At 37.6% G+C, this 19553-nt stretch overlaps 1 pseudogene; it reads right to left on the bottom strand.

Annotated features, from left to right (window-relative positions):
- Window positions 1-1278: 1278 nt before the first annotated feature.
- Window positions 1279-19553, bottom strand: part of LOC123905408 — a 60235-nt pseudogene continuing 41960 nt past the window's right edge.

The raw sequence follows: 19553 nt of genomic DNA, 5'->3' as shown, positions 1-19553 counted from the left end.
GCGACACTTTCAGAGCTCGCCGAAACGCATAATTTGCAACTGAAATGCTATAAACCCATAATCAGAATTTTCTGCATAATTCTGCATCAGAGCTCCAACTTCAAAGGCGTCTCCAGCCCTCAATATTGATCCAAATTATACGTGGTTGGCACCGAGACGACAGGTATTTCGTCGGCTTTCCAGACATGTAAGGACTATTCAAAACGGATGTACGGTTTGTCAGCTATGACTCGATTACTAAAGACAGGTCCAGACGAAAAAGTGCAGAGAATTTACTTAATTTCTCAATTTAATGAAGAACTTGAAGCTATCAATTCTCTACAGCTCCAAGGTCTGTTCTTGTCCCATATTCCAACCCCTTTGCACAAAAGATGACACCCATTAAATTTAGATCTTGTTCTTGCGCTTTCTCTCAACTCCTCCACTTTAGTTTCTTCACTCCCAAATTCTACTACACCCATTATCAACCCAGATCATAAATTGCACATGCATCAGTTAACAGTGAAATTGGTAATGGTTAGTCCTTAATGGAAGAAATGTATCACGATGGGTTTGTCTAGATGAGAGGGAGATTGAGTTTGCTTACCTTGTTCTTAAACAGTCCTTAATCTTCTTTTCCCCCAAAAACATGATCTTATGCAGATTAGTACACATGCAAATACTCAATTTGAAGGATTGAGGATTGGGTCCTAAGGGTTTGATTTATGAGAAAAGGGTGGGTATGGTTCGGTGGAGAAATATTTGAGAGGGTAGAGATGCTGAGTTTTTCCTTTCCTTCATTTACATATTGGGTATTTGGGGTTATTGAAGAATTTCACATGCATTGACCAAGAACACAAGAATCTTTGAGAGGTTGAGGATGAGGGAAAGTTACTGGTGTTTCACGCAGAAAGAGAAAGAAGGCAGGGGATAGGTTTCACAATTTCCACTTTAGTTCTGCTTCCTTCCAAGACATACACACATATATATATATATATATATATATATATATATATATATATATATATATATATATATATATATATATATATATATATATATATATATATATATATATATATATATATATATAATACTACTACTACTTGCAATCACACTTGTCAATATTAACCCTTTAACTTATCACATAAACATGTTTATGTCTTTTGACTACTCCTACTTTGGTCATTTACTCTTCAATTAATTCCAATAATTTTCTCTAATTAATATTACGCTATTAATTAAAGTTGGGATGTTACAGTTTTCATATAAACTATAAATATTTGGTATGACAATTATTTACTTTTCTGCAAACTCGATGGGTGTCTCTACTGGCTTCAGATTTTGTTGCTCCAAGTACCAAACATCACAAACAACAACCCAAGATGCCATTAGCATGTGTAGTGAAAGAATGCCTGCAAATGCATGAAATGCAGAATCTCTATTACATCAATAAACAATGTACTTGGAATATGTAATCAGTGTTGCAATTCGGAAAGCCAAAAACCCTCCATAGAGTGTCATAGCACTGCCTAAAACCCTCCATAGCGATGGCCAATATTTGAAAACACTAGAAATAAATAGTAATTAACATGAGAAGTATCTTACTTTCGACTATTCCAAAAAGCATCGACAAAATTTTTGTTGTACTTGATTGCAATTAGGCAAACTGTGCAGCCAAGTTCAAATGCACCCTAAACGCCATTAAAAGTTACAAGGATTCAGGAAAGAGAAAACAATGTGTGCAAAATAACAGAACAAAAAAGAAAAAGCTATTCCATAAACATGATAACATAACTGCTGCATTTTACATCGACTGCAATTGCAAATAATTCACATACCTTCTTGAACATGACTGTATAGTGATTATTTACACATGTTACCTCAGGAAATTTGAGAAGAGGATTGTTGTCAGTTCCTTTACGCTTAGCGGAAAGCGCACTAATTCTTGTCCTCCAAAGGCGAATCGCTCTGTTTTATCGGGGCCTTGGAGTTTAGAATGGTTACATGACCGTAACCATGGGGACGCAGGGGTTATTTGTAACGACCCAATTTTCAAATTATTAATTTTTATGTGTTAAAATATTTTATTAACGTAGAATTTTAATTAAGTTAATAACTTGAGTTATTTATCGAATACTTTAGTTATTAAGCGAGTAGAGTGAGTTAACGTGTTATTGGGCCAAGCCAATTGGGCTTGAGGCCCAATGGGCCTTGAGTGTGTGAAGGTGGCGCCATATGGCCATGAGGGGGAGAAGAGAACATTTCATTTCTCATAGTTTTGTGTTCTTGAGAGAGTTGGAAAGCTTGGAAGCTAAGGCAAGAAGAAAGGGAGAGATTCAAGATCATTTCATTTCTCATAGTTTTGTGTTCTTCGAATCCAGGTATGAGAGTAGATTCCTTAATCGTGGGTGACCCGAGGAAGGGGAGAATGTCGATTTCTCCTCACCCGAACTTCCTCCACCCCATTTTCGTTTTAGCTTAGAACGGATTTTCTTGATGGAAATCGTTCCTAAGGTTCTTAATATGTTTAACATGCTTTTAACATGATTAATGAACGGATTTAATGATTAAAAAACGAGTTTATGAAAGATTAAACTCAAGAACTTTGTGTTCTTGAGAGTTTTGATGAAAAAGTGTTCAATCTTTACTTTTTCGATGTTTATGATGTAGATCTGAGAAATGGACTGTCCTTTTGTGTTCATCCATGTTTGTTATGCTTGAATACAAACTCTTTTGGGATTTATAACATGAAAAATGGGATTTTTGGGCGTTTTTGTGTAGAAAACGCAAGTTTTTCCGCCCCAGGCACAATAATTTCCGCCTGAAACGGCAGAGCAGTGAGCAGCCAGCCTTTCAGATGTTTTTCCGCCCCAGGCGTAAACATTTCCGCCTCAGGCGTAAACTTCCGCCCCAGGCGGAAATACTGCAGATTTCACCAATTTTTCATCTACTATCTTCCTTTGCATGTAGTTTCAAATCAGTGTCTTATTCTTACATGATTGTTGATGCTTGTTGATGCTTGTTGATGCTTATAACGATTGTTAATCATGTATGATGTTGTAAATGATGAATATTAAGGTTTTGTTAATCTTAATAATGACGTATGTTGGATAGTGTTCCACATAGTAAATGACGAGCTTTATGCTAAATAATTGTTGGTGAATTCATGAAAAACATATACATGCATTCATGAATTTTGTTGTTGTATATTGGATATTCCAATAAAGACGGATATCGGATTATATTTATCCGATAAAGACGAATATTAGAGGTGAGATACTCTAATAAAGACGAAACGGTACCACATGCATTAGATATGTCTAGGGTGACATTGCATGAAGTTGACGCATTAGAATGCATTAGGATATGTGTACATTTATGTGATAAGTGATATGTGACACATACTTGGATAATTGTGATAATTGATTGTGTGAGTATTCGATTATATGTGTTTATGTACTTATAATTGAATGGTAGATTGTTGATGGATATGGATGAATGTATGATATATGCATGATTATAGAAGAAGTGTTTAAGTACCCTTTTACTTGCACTTGTATTTTGATTATGTGATCTAACTCTCATGCTTTGTGTTATGTGCTGGACCGTTGGGGGTTCAGATTCTCAGGTTGAGGATCCCGATCAGAGTTAGAGGCTGCTTGTGCTCGTGTAGTGCGCTTTTTGGTGAGGAGTTAGCGTAGACTACTCCTTAGATATATGTTATATATCTTTTTGATGGGTTGTATAGAATTGCTCTGATTAGGTTTTACCGGGTCGGGTTAATCGTTTGAATTGTATTAAGCCCGTGATGACATATTTAACTTTGCTAATCCTATCTTTTGGGTTGTAAACATAATATCCTTTGTTGATATGGCCTAGAGCCTAGGGATATTGTGTGAACAATTATGACTATTGTATAATATGCACTATGATAATTATTTGTTTTTAATTTCCGCTGTGCTAGCATGATTTTAATTATGCCGAGGTTTTGTATTATAACATGTGACGCCTGAGTTTTCTTAAGTGTTTTATTTATTTATATTCAATAAATATGCGTTAAGGGGTTTGGGTGTTACAATAGTGGTATCAGAGCAAGGTCGGTTCATGTGGAACCAATTAGGATTAGTTGCCCATATATTCAACTTGTGTAGAGATAACACTGTTGATATTACCTTTCTAAGTCTGTTCTTGGAATTGATTGGTTGTTCAGGATCATGGCTGGAAGGGCTAACAATCAGATGGCAGATGCGATAGCTACTTTGACCAACATCATGGCTAGAGATCATCAACCCGGGAGGGAAGATGAGATGAGGTTAGAGAGGTTCATGAAGCATAATCCGAAGCTTTTCATTGGAGGCTATGCTCCGGAGGCTGCTGTCAAGTGGATAGAGGAAGTTGAGATTGTCTTTGAGGCTATGAGATGTACCGAGGAGAGTAAGTTGACCTTGGGTACTTATGTACTTTGTGAGGAAGCTAACAAGTGGTGGAAGAATGCTAAGCTGAGGATGGGAATTGGTGGTGTGGTAATCACTTGGGAGATGTTCAAGGGAGAGTTCTTGAGGAAGTACTTTCCGGCTGATATTAGGAACAAGAAAGTGGTGGAGTTCATGGAGCTCAAGCAAGGGAACATGTTTGTAGCGGAGTATTCCGTGAAGTTTGAGGAGCTATGTGCGTTTAGTCCACACTACAACACCGTGGAAGCTGAGAATGACAAGTGTGTCAAGTTTGAAAGTGGGTTGCGCCCGGACATCAAGCATCTTATCGGATTTTCTCAAATCCGAGACTTTGCAACTTTGGTGGATAAGTGCCGTATTTGTGATGATGATGGAAAGGCCAAGACTAACTACTACAAGGCCATGAGTGACAAAAGAGGAAAAGGTCAAGACCGTGGGAAGCCTTATGGTGACAAGGGAAAGAAAGTTGTTGAGATTAGTGGTGGAAAGAAGAGAGGTAGCGGTCAGTGCTATAGGTGTGGAGAAGTGGGCCATAAGTCTTATGAATGCCCAGGGAAAGGAGACAAGTGTTTCAATTGTGGAAAGTGGGGACATAGATCCGATGTTTGTCTAGTGAAGGTGACTTGCTTCAATTGTGGTGAAGAGGGTCACAAGAGTCCTATGTGCAAGAAGCCGAAGAAGACTATGGGAAAGGTGTTTGCTTTGAGTGGAGATGATGCGGATCAGGGGGATAATCTCATTAGAGGTACGTGTTTCATCTATAACACTCCTTTAATTGCGATTATTGATACGGGAGCCACACATTCTTTTATATCCGTTGATTGCATGAAGCGTCTTAGTATACCTGTGTCTGAAATGTCTGGTCGTATGGAAATAGAAACTCCTGCTAATGGTTCTGTAACTACCAGTCTCGTATGTCGTGACTGTCCCGTAACCGTGTTTGGTAGACACTTTGGAATGAACCTAGTGTGTATCCAACTTAGTGGAATAGATGTTATCTTTGGTATGAACTGGTTGATATTTAATCGAGTCCATATCAATTATTGCGAGAAGACCGTTGTATTTCCTAAATCGGAGGAGAGTTTGCATTTGATGAGTAAGAAGGAAGTAGTAGAATCGTTGAAGACCGTTGTATTTCCATATCAATTGCTCTGATACCAATTGTAACACCCAAACCCATTATTTATTTATTTCTACCTTTAGTAAAATCTTTTTCAAAATACGCAACGGAAAATCACATTTAATTTATTGAATAACGGTTCGAGTATTACACTCCTCTATCAAAATAATACTAATGTAATTAATTAGTAAAAATAGTGTTTATACAAATCTTTGAATCAAATAATATATTTATTGATTATACAAAACAACCTAGATAAGGAGACTCTATATACATATAAAACCCCTTTTTCCCGTGTCACAATCAGAGCGGAGCTTCACCGACGACTCGACATCGAATACCACAGAAACCTGTAAATCTGGACCCCCAACGGTCCAGCACATAACACATAAAAGAGAGTTAGACAACATACTCAAAATATAAGTGTAAGTAAATGGTACTTAAACACTTCTTCATAAAACATGCATAATCATACATTATACATATACATCACTATCATTCATGCATATTCATATATCATGCATATACTTCTTTATTCACATAATCAACCATTCACAAAATACATCAAACATATAGTTTCACGTCATCTCGGACAATACCAAAACATCAACAAATACATATAACACAATTACAAATAGGAATACACATAAAGTTCCTAATGTAATCTAACACCACAAATACACGGTTCAGATTATGGTCATGACGGACCCTGCGTTGTTCATTTTATAGTCATGACGGACTCTGCTCCTCACATACGGATTAACAATCAACATTTACCAAGTATGTGTCAAACATCATTTATTATAAATGCACACATAATCCCTAATGCAATCTAATGCTTCACATTCATGCTATGTCCTCTAGACACCTCTAATGCATGTGGTACCATCTTCTTTATTAGAGTATCTCACCTCTAATATCCTTCTTTATCGGATAAATATAATCCGATATCCTTCTTTATTGGAATATCCAATATCACATATATTCATGAATGCATGTATGTATTTCATGAATTCACTCACAATCAATAGCATTAAGCTCTTCATTTACTAATGTGGAACACTATCCAACATTACTTCTTTATTAAGATAACACTATACCTTAATATCCTTCTTTATCGAATAACATAATTCGATATACTTCTTTATTAAGTTAATTAACACCTTAATATACTTCTTTGACATTTTAACAAACATCATCAACACAATCAACAACAATTATATCCCACACATATAATCAACAACTATCATCACAATACAATTAATCATGGTTATAAACACCTAATTGCATGCTAGGATACCTCAAATCCATGTTACAAGTGCCTAATTACACTTAAAACAACTATCAAAAAGTTGCTGTCACAGTGCTGTTCGCTGTAGCGAACAGGTAGCGAACACGTAGCGAACACGTTCGCTGTAGCGAACAGGTAGCGAACAGACACAGAGCCAAAATCCAATTAGCGAACAGGTAGCGAACAGGTGGCGAACACGTTCGCTGTAGCGAACAGGTAGCGAACCACACCAGAAGAACATCTGTTCTTGAGTTCCATAATACGATTTTCCACTCAAAATCACCCAAAAATCCCATTTTCATGTTATAAATCCCAAATGAGTTCACATACAAGTGCAACAAACATGTTTAAGTATAAAAGGACGGCTAGTTTTCCCGATCTACATCGTTATCATCGAAAAAGTAAGGATTTGTCACTTTTATACAAAACTCTCATAAAACACAAGTTCTTGAGTAAAACACTCACAAATTCGTTTTTACTCATTTAAATTGTTCATACATCATGGTAAAAGCATATACAACATGTTATGAACCTTAGAATCGATTTCCATTAAGAAAATCCATTCACAACTAAAACGAAAATGGGGTGGAGGAAGTTCGGGTGAGGAGAAATCGACATTCTCCCCTTCCTCGAGTCACCCACGAATATGAAATCTACTCTCTTACCTTGGATCGACGAAAGCTCCACGATTGCTCCTCGAATCCCTCCTCCAAGCTCTTGCCCTAGCTCCTTGAGCTCTCCCTTCTCTCTAAACTCTCACAAGAACAAGAAAAATGAAATGTTCTCTCTCCCTCTTGGGCTATATGGCGCCCCCTCACAAGTCCACAAGGCCCGTTGGGCCTCAAGCCCAATTGGCTTGGCCCAATAACACGCTAACTCGCTCTACTCGCGCGTTAACTAAAACTCTCGATAAATAACTTAAAGTTACTATCTTACTTAAAAACCACATCACCAAATAATTAAACACTTAAATAGTGAATAATAAATTTGGGTCGTTACAACTCTCCCTCACTTAAAAGATTTTCGCCCTCGAAAATTACGCAACTAAAACAACTCCGGATAACTCCTGTATCCGATCCTCCAACGAAACGCTCAAAACGCTACACATTACCAAGTTTGACAAAATTAGTTTATCCCATCCAACACAATTTTTGTCCATTTATCAACAAGAGATCAAGGACGGCCAGTTCCTCAATTTGTCGATAGATAGTCAACAATCATGATATCGGCATAAACCATTCTTATCAAACCGCTAAAACGTCAACTTCGCACGAAACATCCACAGACTCACATTCTACGGTACTCACAACTCTGCCCCAAAACAGGTACAACCAATCGAACACTCTCCGAAGATACTTCCACAACTCCATAATTCTCATAAATCTTTGATTTCCTCATGAATCACTTAACTGTGTTACATCACTTATTCATATTCGAATCTTATTCCAACTTATCACTCGATAATTCAATTCCAACAATCACTTGATGACCAACATTCTCAAACTCCATTGACACATGCTAAAAACTACCGTCTCTAACCGTCAAATTCCTTTTCTCACATTGAGTCGAATCCAATACGACTACTCTGTTCCCAAGTAATCTCTTAACCAACCTTTGCATTCCTTAACACAAACGATTTCCAATACCACTTCTTAATCCCTTAGCAATTCGCTACTTCAAAATTAGGCTACCGCCTAAAATTGGTTCTCCAAACAATCATAGCTTCTATTTCGTTGATTCCAAAACGACATCTTCAATTCGCCCATAATCCATCTATCGATGTTCCTCATCATCTTGCATTGCAACAAGCACACTCTTCTCCGTTTATTCACTCATCGAATTCTTATTCACCAAATCACTACCGTCCCATCATCCATGATGAAACCATTTAAAATCTTTTACTTCGTTGTCACCGATTGTGACCATACTACATCAACATCCACGATGCATCTAACAAAACTAGTCTCTACCGACTCTTCCATTCCATGAATCCAAATTCCTTAGCAAATACTTACTCACTCTTATCTTTTGGGCACTACAAAATGCTCTCCGACACTTACTTTAGGCATCGCCTTCAACCCCTTACTATATGTGCTCAAACACAACATCTACTCACATGTGCGATAATCCTTTTCGCAAATTCTCACTTAACACAAGTCACTTCCAACATGACCTCCTATTACTCACTCTCAACACGTTCTCCAACGGCTAACTTTCTTATTCTTCATCATTCAAAAATAATACCTCTCTTTTAGCTTCATCTCCACTTCTAGGATCTCATTCAACTTCGACACAAATTGCCCTGTCATTATCCAAATCCAATTACCCTTTCTTCGGCAAGCCTCTCTCAAAATCTTTCGAATTGTTATCCTACTTCCATCTTCGAATAAACTCGACTACTCATACAATCCTCACTTCCAAACATACCAATCCTATTATGATATTTCTCAATTCCATCCTCATTTACTTTAAAACCTACTTCCCTTCATCGATTAATTAACACCAACGGTTCACTAATCTTCACATCTCTTTCTCTAAGCTTCTCAAATCTCTTCTAAAAATCACTTCACACACTAGACTTAGAACTCCAAATTGTTCAACCAATTCAACCTACCACCATATGGACGACTCACATAAAGCTTCTTACTCAAGAATCCGGTACAACATCCGATCCACTTGGATGACAAATTACTTCAAAATCATCACCTCTTCAAGAATCTTAATCACTCCCTCTTCTTCATATTCAACTTCTTCTAATCGAATAGGTACTTCAACTTTGGTCCACAAAACACGCCTCCATACATTTAGTGCAACACACGATCTCCAACCATTCTGAATACTCTTCATTTGACTTAACCAATCTCACTAACGCCCCACGGCGAAACACTTGGTCTGACAACTTCTCTTCTAGTAGTTTCTCACAACTTGTTGCGCCCATTCATTCCACTTCGAACAACGTCGCCAATTCCTGAATATTCCGCTTCAAGAGCATCTCTACTCATCTCATCTTCTCACGTTCGAAACATCTCGGAGGGATATAACCTTCTCCCCCACTTATCTCAAACCCACCTACACTCTTCCACTAGAACTTCCGGTGCTCACACCTAACGGTTCTATCGTCTCTAAACATATTCTTCCCAAAAGAAGAAACTAGTATCGACATCGTTTACACGCATGTCGCATACAAGGGACAAAACCTAACCCACGATACCTAAACACTTACACAAAATCATGCAAGCATCCCAGTAACCTATACTTCCCTCACTTCTCAAAGTTAGGAAATCAAAACAACACAAGAAAAATGAACATTGCATAGCAATAATTCATACTCACATTCAATCAACTCAGAACAAGACATCAACAAAATAAATTTCTTGTCTGGCTCCCTCACTTAGCAAAAGCTAGCGAGCTCCCGGCGAGACAAGTCAAAAACATTCACAGGATTTAGCAAGACTTAGCGAGACTCAGCGAGGTTCATTCTTCGCCTAGCGAGCACATCCAAAAATCTGGGTGCTCTGCTACGGTTTTGAACTTACGCTCACTAAACTCTCGTTTTCTCGACTCACTAATCCACAAAATCCAAAACAACAAGCATATAACATCATTATAGACTTGAAAGCACAATTAGAATCATGCATCAACAATCACAACATAGAATTATGAGGTCTTCATGTTTTTACTCATAAAACGCATAGCAATTCAAACGCCTAGTAATCATCTAGCACATGTTATAAACAAACATATAACAAACACATACAAGGACACATTAATATCCTAATCTTCTCACCATTTTGAAAATTAAATTTTTCACTTACTCAAAGAAAATAACTCTATATTTTCACCAAAATCTTCAAGAAATAATATTAGTTTTTAAAATTATTTCAAATCATTACCACATGCAGTTTTATATCATGCCGGATCGTCACATGCAGTTTTACATCATGCCGGATCATCAACAATTAGCAAACAAGCATCACTCAACCAAGTTTAAACTACACAATGGTTAAACTCTAAGCATATACAACTATTATAAACATAGAAGTTTAGCACTCACACTACTACTCAACAAAAGAATGGATCAACTAATCCAATTCACACCACTCATAGTTCCTAAATAAACAACATGAATGATTTCACAAAACAAACACAACAAAATTGTTAAACAAACGCGACTGACACACAATACTCACTTGGTCTGACTGCACAGACCTGCTCTGATCGACACATAACCCACACAGTCCGAAGACAACGGGGCTCTGATACCAATTGTAACACCCAAACCCATTATTTATTTATTTCTACCTTTAGTAAAATCTTTTTCAAAATACGCAACGGAAAATCACATTTAATTTATTGAATAACGGTTCGAGTATTACACTCCTCTATCAAAATAATACTAATGTAATTAATTAGTAAAAATAGTGTTTATACAAATCTTTGAATCAAATAATATATTTATTGATTATACAAAACAACCTAGATAAGGAGACTCTATATACATATAAAACCCCTTTTTCCCGTGTCACAATCAGAGCGGAGCTTCACCGACGACTCGACATCGAATACCACAGAAACCTGTAAATCTGGACCCCCAACGGTCCAGCACATAACACATAAAAGAGAGTTAGACAACATACTCAAAATATAAGTGTAAGTAAATGGTACTTAAACACTTCTTCATAAAACATGCATAATCATACATTATACATATACATCACTATCATTCATGCATATTCATATATCATGCATATACTTCTTTATTCACATAATCAACCATTCACAAAATACATCAAACATATAGTTTCACGTCATCTCGGACAATACCAAAACATCAACAAATACATATAACACAATTACAAATAGGAATACACATAAAGTTCCTAATGTAATCTAACACCACAAATACACGGTTCAGATTATGGTCATGACGGACCCTGCGTTGTTCATTTTATAGTCATGACGGACTCTGCTCCTCACATACGGATTAACAATCAACATTTACCAAGTATGTGTCAAACATCATTTATTATAAATGCACACATAATCCCTAATGCAATCTAATGCTTCACATTCATGCTATGTCCTCTAGACACCTCTAATGCATGTGGTACCATCTTCTTTATTAGAGTATCTCACCTCTAATATCCTTCTTTATCGGATAAATATAATCCGATATCCTTCTTTATTGGAATATCCAATATCACATATATTCATGAATGCATGTATGTATTTCATGAATTCACTCACAATCAATAGCATTAAGCTCTTCATTTACTAATGTGGAACACTATCCAACATTACTTCTTTATTAAGATAACACTATACCTTAATATCCTTCTTTATCGAATAACATAATTCGATATACTTCTTTATTAAGTTAATTAACACCTTAATATACTTCTTTGACATTTTAACAAACATCATCAACACAATCAACAACAATTATATCCCACACATATAATCAACAACTATCATCACAATACAATTAATCATGGTTATAAACACCTAATTGCATGCTAGGATACCTCAAATCCATGTTACAAGTGCCTAATTACACTTAAAACAACTATCAAAAAGTTGCTGTCACAGTGCTGTTCGCTGTAGCGAACAGGTAGCGAACACGTAGCGAACACGTAGCGAACACGTTCGCTGTAGCGAACAGGTAGCGAACAGACACAGAGCCAAAATCCAATTAGCGAACAGGTAGCGAACAGGTGGCGAACACGTTCGCTGTAGCGAACAGGTAGCGAACCACACCAGAAGAACATCTGTTCTTGAGTTCCATAATACGATTTTCCACTCAAAATCACCCAAAAATCCCATTTTCATGTTATAAATCCCAAATGAGTTCACATACAAGTGCAACAAACATGTTTAAGTATAAAAGGACGGCTAGTTTTCCCGATCTACATCGTTATCATCGAAAAAGTAAGGATTTGTCACTTTTATACAAAACTCTCATAAAACACAAGTTCTTGAGTAAAACACTCACAAATTCGTTTTTACTCATTTAAATTGTTCATACATCATGGTAAAAGCATATACAACATGTTATGAACCTTAGAATCGATTTCCATTAAGAAAATCCATTCACAACTAAAACGAAAATGGGGTGGAGGAAGTTCGGGTGAGGAGAAATCGACATTCTCCCCTTCCTCGAGTCACCCACGAATATGAAATCTACTCTCTTACCTTGGATCGACGAAAGCTCCACGATTGCTCCTCGAATCCCTCCTCCAAGCTCTTGCCCTAGCTCCTTGAGCTCTCCCTTCTCTCTAAACTCTCACAAGAACAAGAAAAATGAAATGTTCTCTCTCCCTCTTGGGCTATATGGCGCCCCCTCACAAGTCCACAAGGCCCGTTGGGCCTCAAGCCCAATTGGCTTGGCCCAATAACACGCTAACTCGCTCTACTCGCGCGTTAACTAAAACTCTCGATAAATAACTTAAAGTTACTATCTTACTTAAAAACCACATCACCAAATAATTAAACACTTAAATAGTGAATAATAAATTTGGGTCGTTACAACCGGTAGAGGTGTATGCGTTGTTTGCATCCTTGAAGATGGAAGGTGAAGTTAAGGTGGAAGGGTTACCGGTTGTTTGTGAATTTCCCGATGTATTTCCGGAAGACGTGTCAGATATACCGCCGAAAAGAAAAGTAGAGTTTACGATCGATTTGGTACCTGGTACTAGCCCGATATCTATGGCACCGTATCGAATGTCAGCGTCAGAATTGAATGAGTTGAAGAAGCAACTAGAGGAACTACTTGAGAAGAAGTTTATTCGACCTAGTGTATCGCCGTGGGGTGCACCTGTGTTGTTGGTTAAGAAGAAAGAAGGGAGTATGAGGTTGTGTATTGACTACCGACAGTTGAACAAAGTGACGATCAAGAATAAGTATCCACTTCCGAGGATAGATGATTTAATGGATCAATTGGTTGGAGCTTGCGTGTTTAGTAAGATTGATTTGAGATCCGGATACCATCAGACTAGAGTGAAAATAGAGGATATACCAAAGACTGCTTTTAGGACGAGGTATGGTCATTATGAATATTCGGTGATGCCTTTTGGTGTGACCAATGCACCTGGTGTTTTTATGGAGTACATGAATAGGATTTTTCATTCATTCTTGGATAAGTTTGTAGTGGTATTCATCGATGATATTTTAGTTTACTCAAAGTCCGAAGAGGTACATAAGGAGCATTTACGGATTGTTTTACAAGTTTTGAAGGAGAAGAAGTTGTATGCCAAATTGTCGAAGTGTGAATTTTGGTTGAAAGAAGTAAGTTTTCTTGGTCATGTGATTTCAAGTGGAGGAATAGCGGTTGACCCAGCGAAAGTTGATGCCGTATTGCAATGGGGAACGCCGGAATCTGTTTCTGAGATAAGAAGTTTTCTTGGATTGGCTGGTTATTATAGGAGATTCATTGAAGGATTTTCGAAGTTGGCTTTGCCTTTGACGCAGTTGACTCGGAAGGATCAAGCGTTTGTTTGGGATGTGAAGTGTGAAGAAAGTTTTCAAGAGCTTAAGAAGAGGTTGACTACCGCGCCTGTGTTGATTTTACCGGATGCTAAGGAATCTTTCGTCGTGTATTGTGATGCTTCGAAGATGGGACTAGGAGGTGTACTTATGCAAAAAGGTCAAGTGGTAGCGTATGCATCGAGACAACTGAAGGTTCACGAGAGGAACTATCCGACACACGATCTTGAATTAGCCGCAGTTGTGTTTTCATTGAAGGTGTGGAGGCATTACTTGTACGGATCGAAGTTTGAAGTCTTTAGTGATCACAAGAGTTTGAAGTATCTATTCAATCAGAAGGAGTTGAATATGAGACAAAGAAGATGGCTCGAATTTTTGAAGGACTATGACTTTGATTTGAGTTATCACCCCGGAAAAGCTAATGTGGTGGCCGATGCGTTGAGTAGGAAATCGTTGCACATGTCATCACTAATGGTGAAAGAGTTAGAGTTGATTGAAGAATTTCGAGACTTGAGTCTAGTGTGTGAAGTGACTCCTAAGAGTGTGAAATTGGGAATGATGAAGTTGACGAATCCTTTTCTGGAGAATATCAAAGAATGTCAAAAGACGGATAAGAAGTTAATGGAGAAGTTGGCAATAGTAGTTGAGGAAGGAAAAGAAGCTAATTTCAAAGTTGACGAGAATGGAGTTGTGAGATTTCATGGAAGAGTGTGCGTGCCCGATGTGCCCGAGATGAAGAAGATGATTTTGGAAGAAGGTCATAGGAGTGGAATGAGTATTCACCCGGGAGTAACCAAGATGTATCAAGATTTGAAGAAGTTATTTTGGTGGCCAGGAATGAAGAGGCAAATTTCTGAGTTTGTTTATGCTTGTCTAGTGTGTCAGAAGTCGAAGATTGAGCATCAGAAACCGTCTGGTTTGTTGCAACCTTTATTTATCCCGGAATGGAAGTGGGATAGTATTGCGATGGATTTTGTGGGAGGTTTACCCAAGACTACGAAAGGTTATGAAGTGATTTGGGTAGTGGTAGATCGTTTGACGAAGTGCGCGCATTTTATTGCTATTAAGAAAGGCACCTTGGTGCCTAAGTTGGCCGAGATCTATGTGGAGCAAATTGTGAAGTTGCATGGTATTCCGTCGAGTATTGTTTCGGATCGAGATCCGAGGTTCACTTCGAGATTTTGGGAAAGTTTACAAGAGACTTTAGGGACTAAGTTGAGGTTGAGTTCGGCTTATCATCCTCAAACGGATGGCCAATCGGAAAGGACAATACAATCTTTGGAAGATTTGTTGAGGGCTTGTGTTTTGGAGCAAGGAGTAAGTTGGGATTCGTGTTTGCCGTTGATCGAGTTCACGTACAACAATAGTTTTCATTCGAGTATTGGAATGGCACCTTTTGAGGCTTTGTATGGAAGGAGGTGTAGAACACCGCTTTGTTGGTTTGAATCCGGAGAGAGTATGATTCTTGGTCCGGAGATTGTGCAAGAGACTACGGAAAAGATTAGAATGATTAGAGAGAAGATGAAAGCGTCTCAGAGTCGTCAAAAGAGTTATCATGACAAGAGGAGGAAGGACATTGAATTTCAAGAAGGTGATCATGTTTTCTTAAGAGTTACATCGACTACCGGAATTGGACGTGCTTTGAAGTCGAGGAAGTTGACGTCGAAGTTTATTGGTCCTTATCAGATTTTGAAAAGAGTGGGGAAAGTGGCGTATAGGATTGCTTTGCCGCCATCATTGGCGAATTTGCACGATGTGTTTCACGTGTCACAATTGAGGAAGTATGTTAGAGACCCGTCACATGTGATTGAATCGGATGATGTTCAAGTGAGGGATGACTTAACGGTCGAGACTGTGCCTTTGAGGATCGACGGTAGAGAAGTGAAGAGGTTGAGAAATAAGGATATCGCCTCGGTGAAGGTAGTATGGGGAGGACCCGCTGGTGAGAATGCGACTTGGGAATTGGAGAGCAAGATGATGAGTTCGTATCCAGAGTTATTTCTAGGTAATTTTCGAGGGCGAAAATTCTTTAAGGAGGGTAGAGTTGTAACGACCCAATTTTCAAATTATTAATTTTTATGTGTTAAAATATTTTATTAACGTAGAATTTTAATTAAGTTAATAACTTGAGTTATTTATCGAATACTTTAGTTATTAAGCGAGTAGAGTGAGTTAACGTGTTATTGGGCCAAGCCAATTGGGCTTGAGGCCCAATGGGCCTTGAGTGTGTGAAGGTGGCGCCATATGGCCATGAGGGGGAGAAGAGAACATTTCATTTCTCATAGTTTTGTGTTCTTGAGAGAGTTGGAAAGCTTGGAAGCTAGGGCAAGAAGAAAGGGAGAGATTCAAGATCATTTCATTTCTCATAGTTTTGTGTTCTTCGAATCCAGGTATGAGAGTAGATTCCTTAATCGTGGGTGACCCGAGGAAGGGGAGAATGTCGATTTCTCCTCACCCGAACTTCCTCCACCCCATTTTCGTTTTAGCTTAGAACGGATTTTCTTGATGGAAATCGTTCCTAAGGTTCTTAATATGTTTAACATGCTTTTAACATGATTAATGAACGGATTTAATGATTAAAAAACGAGTTTATGAAAGATTAAACTCAAGAACTTTGTGTTCTTGAGAGTTTTGATGAAAAAGTGTTCAATCTTTACTTTTTCGATGTTTATGATGTAGATCTGAGAAATGGACTGTCCTTTTGTGTTCATCCATGTTTGTTATGCTTGAATACAAACTCTTTTGGGATTTATAACATGAAAAATGGGATTTTTGGGCGTTTTTGTGTAGAAAACGCAAGTTTTTCCGCCCCAGGCACAATAATTTCCGCCTGAAACGGCAGAGCAGTGAGCAGCCAGCCTTTCAGATGTTTTTCCGCCCCAGGCGTAAACATTTCCGCCTCAGGCGTAAACTTCCGCCCCAGGCGTAAATATTTCCGCCCCAGGCGGAAATACTGCAGATTTCACCAATTTTTCATCTGCTATCTTCCTTTGCATGTAGTTTCAAATCAGTGTCTTATTCTTACATGATTGTTGATGCTTGTTGATGCTTGTTGATGCTTATAACGATTGTTAATCATGTATGATGTTGTAAATGACGAATATTAAGGTTTTGTTAATCTTAATAATGACGTATGTTGGATAGTGTTCCACATAGTAAATGACGAGCTTTATGCTAAATAATTGTTGGTGAATTCATGAAAAACATATACATGCATTCATGAATTTTGTTGTTGTATATTGGATATTCCAATAAAGACGGATATCGGATTATATTTATCCGATAAAGACGAATATTAGAGGTGAGATACTCTAATAAAGACGAAACGGTACCACATGCATTAGATATGTCTAGGGTGACATTGCATGAAGTTGACGCATTAGAATGCATTAGGATATGTGTACATTTATGTGATAAGTGATATGTGACACATACTTGGATAATTGTGATAATTGATTGTGTGAGTATTCGATTATATGTGTTTATGTACTTATAATTGAATGGTAGATTGTTGATGGATATGGATGAATGTATGATATATGCATGATTATAGAAGAAGTGTTTAAGTACCCTTTTACTTGCACTTGTATTTTGATTATGTGATCTAACTCTCATGCTTTGTGTTATGTGCTGGACCGTTGAGGGTTCAGATTCTCAGGTTGAGGATCCCGATCAGAGTTAGAGGCTGCTTGTGCTCGTGTAGTGCGCTTTTTGGTGAGGAGTTAGCGTAGACTACTCCTTAGATATATGTTATATATCTTTTTGATGGGTTGTATAGAATTGCTCTGATTAGGTTTTACCGGGTCGGGTTAATCGTTTGAATTGTATTAAGCCCGTGATGGCATATTTAACTTTGCTAATCCTATCTTTTGGGTTGTAAACATAATATCCTTTGTTGATATGGCCTAGAGCCTAGGGATATTGTGTGAACAATTATGACTATTGTATAATATGCACTATGATAATTATTTGTTTTTAATTTCCGCTGTGCTAGCATGATTTTAATTATGCCGAGGTTTTGTATTATAACATGTGACGCCTGAGTTTTCTTAAGTGTTTTATTTATTTATATTCAATAAATATGCGTTAAGGGGTTTGGGTGTTACAATAGTGGTATCAGAGCAAGGTCGGTTCATGTGGAACCAATTAGGATTAGTTGCCCATATATTCAACTTGTGTAGAGATAACACTGTTGATATTTGAAATTCTGGTATCACTAGAATGATGTTGCCTAAGATGTCCCAACAACTACTTTGTGAATAATGTTGTTTTCTATTGTTGGCACATCTTATATAACATATAAAAACTGACAGAGAATAAATAAATGACACAAGTAATTGTTAACCCAGTTCAGCCAACTGCCTACTCTGGGGGATACCAATCCAGGAAGGAAATCCACTAATAGCTCTAGTTACTAAGACCTCCAGCAAACCCTAGGATTTACGCCTTAAACTAAGACCTCCAGCAAACCCTTGGTTTACGCCTTATAACCTCGACACTACTCATGCAACTTCTGCCTAGGAACTCCTAGACATGAGATCCCATCTCACTTCCACTCACACAACACAACCTGTGTTGATTATACAATGTTGGGAATGATGTGGCGACAACTTGCCAAGACAACACTTCACTTTTGCTTAAAAGCTTCAAGTGAATGACACACGGTAAACTCCGTACTTCAAAGCTTAGGAGTCACCTTAAAATAATAAACTTACTTCTTAACTCGTGTTATAGAATCCACAAGCAAGAATTACAATCAAACAATAAAAGACTCAACAAAGACTCAATATGTGAACTAATATTTTTCAATTGGATACTTAGTCTTGAGCTTGGTCTTCGTATATATAGTGATTAGGCACGCTCCTCTTTCTTCACAAATGCTCAGACGCTCCTTGAGAATCATAAAGGATGATCTGATTCTCTTTTGATCTTCATCAAGAATGTATAGAAACTTTCCAAAAGTGTTTAAGGACTTTATAGGATAATTGTGATCATACCGTTGTACCATTAAGTCTTATCTTATCCTTAAAATACCTGATCAGATCAAATCTCCATTGAGCGTGCTCTTTAAGTGGATTTCCATAAATAGCAGATGCTCTCATAAATGCGCGAGATTTCCTTGAATAAATATGATGTTGTAACATGTTTTCCAACATCTTGTTAGTATATTTGTTTTAGCAAAATTAAGCCAATTCAAATATCCAACAATCTCCCCCTTTGGCAA

This window comes from Trifolium pratense, linkage group LG2 (assembly GCF_020283565.1).
Source record: "Trifolium pratense cultivar HEN17-A07 linkage group LG2, ARS_RC_1.1, whole genome shotgun sequence".
NCBI lineage: Eukaryota > Viridiplantae > Streptophyta > Magnoliopsida > Fabales > Fabaceae > Trifolium > Trifolium pratense.
The sequence above is the reverse complement of the archived record's forward strand: the minus strand, read 5'-3'. Positions and strand labels throughout refer to the sequence as shown.